The sequence below is a fragment of the Halyomorpha halys genome, unplaced genomic scaffold (assembly GCF_000696795.3).
Source record: "Halyomorpha halys isolate HHAL.00 unplaced genomic scaffold, Hhal_1.1 Scaffold1826.1, whole genome shotgun sequence".
Lineage (NCBI taxonomy): Eukaryota > Metazoa > Arthropoda > Insecta > Hemiptera > Pentatomidae > Halyomorpha > Halyomorpha halys.
Window position 1 is genome coordinate 238513 of NW_027107090.1, and position 6797 is coordinate 245309.

Genomic DNA, 6797 nt, shown 5'->3' on the forward strand with positions numbered 1-6797 from the left:
CTGCATTAATTTCAACTGTTTTCCTGTTGTTTTAACGGGCTCAAAGAAGATTTTAAACAATATCTACCTGTCAATCAAATATCCTCTCAATCAAAACTGATGATCAAAAACTTAAAACTTCTCCATATTTCATAGAAAAATTTCTGAACCAATTTAGACAAAATTTCATACTTTTGTTATCAAGAGGAGTTTAGCAACATAAGGCTTTCGTTGTTGATCATTAAGCAAAATGCTAGGTTTACAAAAATTTGTTCAGATTTTTGTTTTATTTTATTTTTTTAAAATAAAAGTCGTCATATTCTTACTACGGCTCCGCATTCCGTTTCTTAATGTCCCGGGTAATGTAACGTAACAGGTCAACATACATAAGTTAATCAGATTGGATAAGATGGTCGGGGAGTGCGGTCAGCAAAGAACAACATAAATAAACAAAAAAATATTTATTTATGCCGACGTTTCGACCTGAGTTTCAGGTCTTCATCAGGGTATCAAGTGATGCTAAAAGTGAGCAGCCAAACTTCTCCGCTTGACATCCTGATGAAGACATGAAAATCAGTTCGGAACTTCGGCATAAATAAGTATTTTTTTGTTTATTTATATCGTTTGCTAACCGCACCCCCCGACCATCTTCTCCAATCTGTAATCTTCACCTCTTAACTTAATCAGGAAGCTTCCCGGCGAAACCACACTTAATAACCCTTTTCTTACAAATTTTAAGACATAACGTGATCTCATGCTATAAGTAATACCTTATTTATTAAAACTACAAATAATTTTCCATTTCGAAAAAGGTTATTTTTATAGAAGAAATTTAATTCAATAATCTTAATTCTAATTAGATTCAGTCAACTAAAATACGGCGAATGTAATTATCATAATTTCATCTTCATTTATTCATTTTGAATAGACGCCGCGCAATGGTGGAAAGTGTGAAAAAGCCCTCAAAAATGAAATCATAAAGTTAATGAGTGTGGTTTCTTGCATTCAAATATCTACGAATATATATATAAACGAATTCTATATATATATAAACAATATATGAAATATATATATATATAAACGAATTCATCGTTATTGACTCTCTCACCAAAGAATATTTGTGAGCCGTAGAACTAACAGATGTTATTTTGGCATTAGGAAAAGTGAGTATTTACTGATTGTTGTTATTTTGAATATCTAACAAAAATATTTCGACCAATACGAACGAAAGTTAGTTTACCAATTGTAGTTTTTCAAAAGTAAATTTGTTTCTTGAATTTTTTTGTTTTAATTTCTACGGCCACTTCAAATTTGGTACTTGAAAACTTCGTTTTGCACATTTTTGATGTAACCAGAAAAATGAGCTTTATTGACCATTGTGATGAGACAATTTTCCCCTAAAAGTGTACGCATAGGAGCAACTTTTGTGTAAGCTTCTTTGAGACACTTCAATTCACAAGAATTCTTTATTTGTCTTTAGAGTGACATTTTGTTAATATATGGTATCAAGATTTCTTTCGGATTTGCTAATTCAAGCGTCTGTATGAGGAGTTTGAGGTCCCAATCTAAAACGAGTTGTAATAATAAAAAGTTTTCTTTGATTTGTTTTATAAATAATTGATTGAAATGAAATATTTGTCAATTTAAATTTTAAATATAATAATATTTCTATTTGTTAGATCAAAATATTATAATTAATGAAAACGTTGATTAAAAAAAAAAATACTGCAGTAGGAATCAGGGACCACAAAATAATATTTTATTATGATATTATAAAAGTCATTGTGATCAATCCTCATGATCATTTCTCTTAAATGGCATGTGGTGATCCTCCATTCACTATCGTTTTAGGTTGTGACTAATGATTATATTCAGAATAAATACGCAATTATTTTACATGTAAACAGGAACTAACTAAAAAAAGAAAAAAAAAAGTCTTGTTTAGAAACCATTGCCTGGAAAAATAAGATAACTGCTTTGTTTGTTCCACGGCCCCCGTTCTTAACAATTACTGCGCCTTAACATAATAACCCAGGCGCTTGATGACCTCAAAAGGCCAAGACCGTTTCCCATACCGTACGCTACCTGGGACGTATTAAGCCAATCTGTTACGTAATTCGACTCTTTCTCATTTCGGAACGCAAGGCCTATCGTTTTCTTTTGCGCATCACAAGCAGCATCGAGGACCTTCGGCACCTTATAGAGGTGTGCCAGCTGTACATCCTGTCTAAAAGTTTTCCCGTTGCAGGGTATCCTGTAGTTAGCGCGTCATATCGCTTCGAAGAATCGAATTATTATCTCGGGGAAAAATATATTTTTCCTATCTTGTTTAAACAATTGTTCGAATCGGTGACTCATCATATTTGTTGTATATACAGTTGTTACCGATGTGGATCTCTCATTAAATCTGTTTATTGACGTGGAAGTATGTCGAATCTACCGTATAAAGTTTAACGGCCGCTTGCTTTTAGATGTGTGAATTATCTAAAGCAATATATCCGTTGCCAATTTTCCCACATGGACCTCTAATTTTAAAAATGAAAAACGCCTATTCAATTAATTTTGCAACAAAACAAAACACTAAAAGCTGTTTATCAACAGTTTGAATGAAGTTATTTAAATAAAAAGCATAATAACCATATAAATGTTCACACCATTAGGCGTGGACATCTACTTATTATTATTTTTAAATTATGAATTAATTATTCCTTTTTATAAAGGTAACGATTTTAATAAATTATGTTTATAATTGCCGGTGACTTAATTTTAATTTTAAGACGAAGACAACTTCGTTTAATTTTCACATAGACAACGACAATAACAAATTATGATTTGTAGAACAACTTTTTTGTCAATTTATTTCATTTATGCAACAGAAAAATTTTAAGTGTTGTAATTATTTTATAAATTACAGTTTACAAAATTACTATTAAAATAGGTGGTTAAATATGTACCTATGTAATTCATGGGAACTCTTAGTGTCGTGATTGGTTCAATGGTTCCACAAGGAGGGGATGTGGTTACGTTTACGCTTAACTGTAAGGGTCACCCTCCGAATTACCCACATCATTAATTGGTTTACCCACCTAGAACAGAAAAAGGGGGGATAGAAGAACAGATGTGAAAAGTGACTTAATTGTTTCTGTTTGGGTTTTTGTTCGACTAAGACTCCCATTAGAGTCCTATACTGCCTAACCTTGGTTGGGGGTCAAAGTTTTTCATTTTGTGGGACCGCCACTCAATAAAAAAAGTCAACACGGTCCGGCCGGGGGGGGGGGATTCAAACTGGCACCGCTAATAAACATCATATTTGTGTGAGTAAGACTGTGTCTTAACCACTGATCTACGGGCGGCCAACTTAATTGTTTCATTTATGTTTCGATGCGCTATATCTATGCTGATAATTGTCCGATTCCAAAGATTTATTAGAGAACCATTACATATATATATTTTTTGAGTTATGTATTGTATTTTTTCCCACCTTTTTCCGGTCATTTATTCTATTTATAAAAACTTAAAGGTTTTTTTAGCTGAATACTTTAGCCAAGTTTCTTTAAAATCGTTTGTGCCGTTGTCTATTAAAAAAAGTTTTTCAGCTATTGCACTAAGGGTGCCTGATTCAGTACACAAAACTGAATGAATAAAAAGCAACGATATTGGTTAATTGAAAGGAGCCATGGAAAGGTTCAAACTCTTGTGAAAAACTGAGAACCTTAACCCGGGAGAGGTGTAGTTTTGAGTATTTTGCCTATATTGGGAAAAAATAAGTCTATATTTGGGCCGTTCGGAGCTCAGGTGGTTAGTCCAAGGTCTATCGTTCTGAGATCTGCGGGCTGCGTCGATTCGAATCCGGCCTGAAAGCGTTGACTTTTTTCATTAAGTGGCGGTCCCACAAAATAAAAACACTTGACCCCCAACATGGTTAAAATAGGTTGATTACCTGTAGATAACTAGGCAAATATCACCTTTACCTTAAAAAAAAAATCTATATTTTCCTAGTATTTCGTCTGTTCTGTTTAAATTTTGTCTACTACCTTACGTTAACACTTTGATCGGAGCAAGAAGATCTTAGTTCTTTTACATCTGTATTCTTCAGCCCCTGATGGAAGAGCTACAATTTACAATTTCATTTTCAAGTTGCCTTGAAACTAATCATAGAGATTTTTTTCATCATCACTTCCAATTATATAGAAAACAAATAACAAATCGTCTACCATGAGATAAATGCTCACGGAACAAAAAAGTAGGACACTTATCCCGGGTTAAAACGAAATTTGCTAACACCAACCCGGAAAAATGCGGCAAAACATGTTTCTACTGCTATAAGGCATTTATCAACAGAAGAAATATGTTCATTAAAAAGATTTTGAAATAATCTACCATAAATGTATGTAATTTTAAAATTGACCAAAAACAAAATCAGATAATTAAGTGAGATAAAAACACAAGTTTTTGTTTTTGAAAAGATAGTAATAATCTATTTAATGAAAAAAATGCTCATACATTTTTCCGTCAAGGCCTCAATTATGGACTTTTATTGGTTTTTATAAGCTGTTAAATTAAAGGTTCATCATTTTCTTACAAAAATACTTTGTACGTCAAAGATAAATTTCATTTTTGTTTTAATCGTATACCGTGAATGTGTGAATGTATATTGAGTTATAAGGAATGTATGCAATAATAAAAAAAAATCATGTTCGATATCACAACAATTATTTTAATTCATAATACGATTGTAAATAATTTTAAATAAAAACATAACCTATATACATAGCTTGTTTAGATTTCGTATGTTCAACTACCTCTGTTAGGGCCGCCCATAGCTCAGTGGTTAAGACACAGTCTTACCATTTTGATGTCTATTGGTGGTGCCGGTTCGAATCCGGCCTGGGACGTTGACTTTTTTCATTGCGTGGCGGTCTCACAAAATGAAGAGCTTTTGACCCCCAACCATGGTTAGGCAGTATAGGACTCCAATGGGAGTCTTGGCCGAAAAAAAACAAAAAAAAAACTACCTCTGTTGTTTTTTGTTTTTTTAGTGCATTAGTAAGATTTAACGGTAACACCATCACGAATTAGTACCGAATTCTAAAATTATCTTTATCCTGTTTTATTGCAAAAAGTATCCGCTTTGCATTCAATGCTCATTCATTCCAAGATATTTAAAAAATCTATTTTAAAAGGAATCACTTGAAGAATGGTGCCGAAATTGGAGGATTAAAATTAATTCCAATAAATCCTACCAAATGTCATTTACCCTTCGACGTAAACCCATGACATGCTGCCACACAGTATCCTTTAATAATACCCCACTCATTCCTGTCGAACAGATCCGTTACTTAGGACTAAATCTGGATAAACGACTGACGTGGAATTCTCAATACAAGATTGAAAAGACAGGTAACTGCTCCTCGATTCCGACTATTACAACATTTACTATATAAACGGTCCAAACTTCCAATCCATTACAAAAGACTGATCTACTTGACTACAATAAAGTCTATCTGGACATACGTAGTTGAGTTATGGGTCTCCACTAAACTATCGAATTTCTCTCGTATCCAATCATGCTTACAGTCCAAAATCCTTAATACTTTACCTTGCTTTGTCACAAATTAAGTCATCCAGGACCTCAATGTTCCATATGTTGCCGATTTGGCCAGAACCAGATACCATTCCTTCCATAATAAACTTCAAAACCCGCTTGTTTCTGACCTGGCTTATTCAATACCTGATAATCCCTCTAGGCGTCTGAAAAGAAAATGGCCCCAAGATCTTCTCTTCTTGTAACGTAATTGGAGTTTATCAATCGGTAGATTCTCCACATGTCTGTATCATGTTATTTTATATCAAAGAGCAAATTCACTTTTTGTATGTAATCTTATACAGTTGTAAATAACAATAAATAGAATTGATTGAAAAACAATATAATACAACCCAAAATATTTTTTTAAAAAATAGCTTAACTATTTGAATCAGAGAAAACATTTTATACCGTTCGTTTTTCACTAGAGATTAGTTTTATTTAGAACAATTTTATTTTTGGACTAAAATTATTAATATATTTTTATTTCTAATCATATATATTTCGAAATTATTTGAGTTTTTATCGTTTATTTTTGGCACATTCAAATTAATATTTAATCGTACATTATTAATAGTTAAAAAGGGACATTAAAAATAATTTTAAACTATTTTTCTCCTTTTTTTGACCGCAACCCTGACCATCTACTTAAATTTAAATCTTTACGATATATATATATATATATATATACATATATATAATATTTAATCTGTAATTATTATTTCAGAAAACTCTATTTTCTGTTTGCATTGCATAGCTCTGATTAAACTTAACATCATTTTTTGAAGTACATTGAAAAGTTGCCTCTCGAATTAAATTTACAGTACCAAAAGTGGTTGCTTAGATTTAGGTCATTTAGGTTATAAATTTGATAACCAAGTCATTATCAAATAATTAAATATTCTTTTCTAGTTATATAAGTTTGTGACGTTTTTAATGGCACCACTTCAGAGATTAATTTCTGCCCAGGTTAACAGATAATATTAACTCTTTTTTTTTTTTTAATTCGAAAATAAATACTTCAAGTATTTTAAGAAACTCTAAAAATACATATTCAAGATTACTCTATTAAGTAGAAACATCTCATTAAAATTATGTAAACATTTTTTTTAATCATTGAATAACAGGCAAAAAATAATTCTAATTTTAAAAAATCGTGACCACTCTGATATTATTTATTTTAATGTAATTATTGTAAATAATTTATTAATGAGATTGAAAAATGAGACTATAA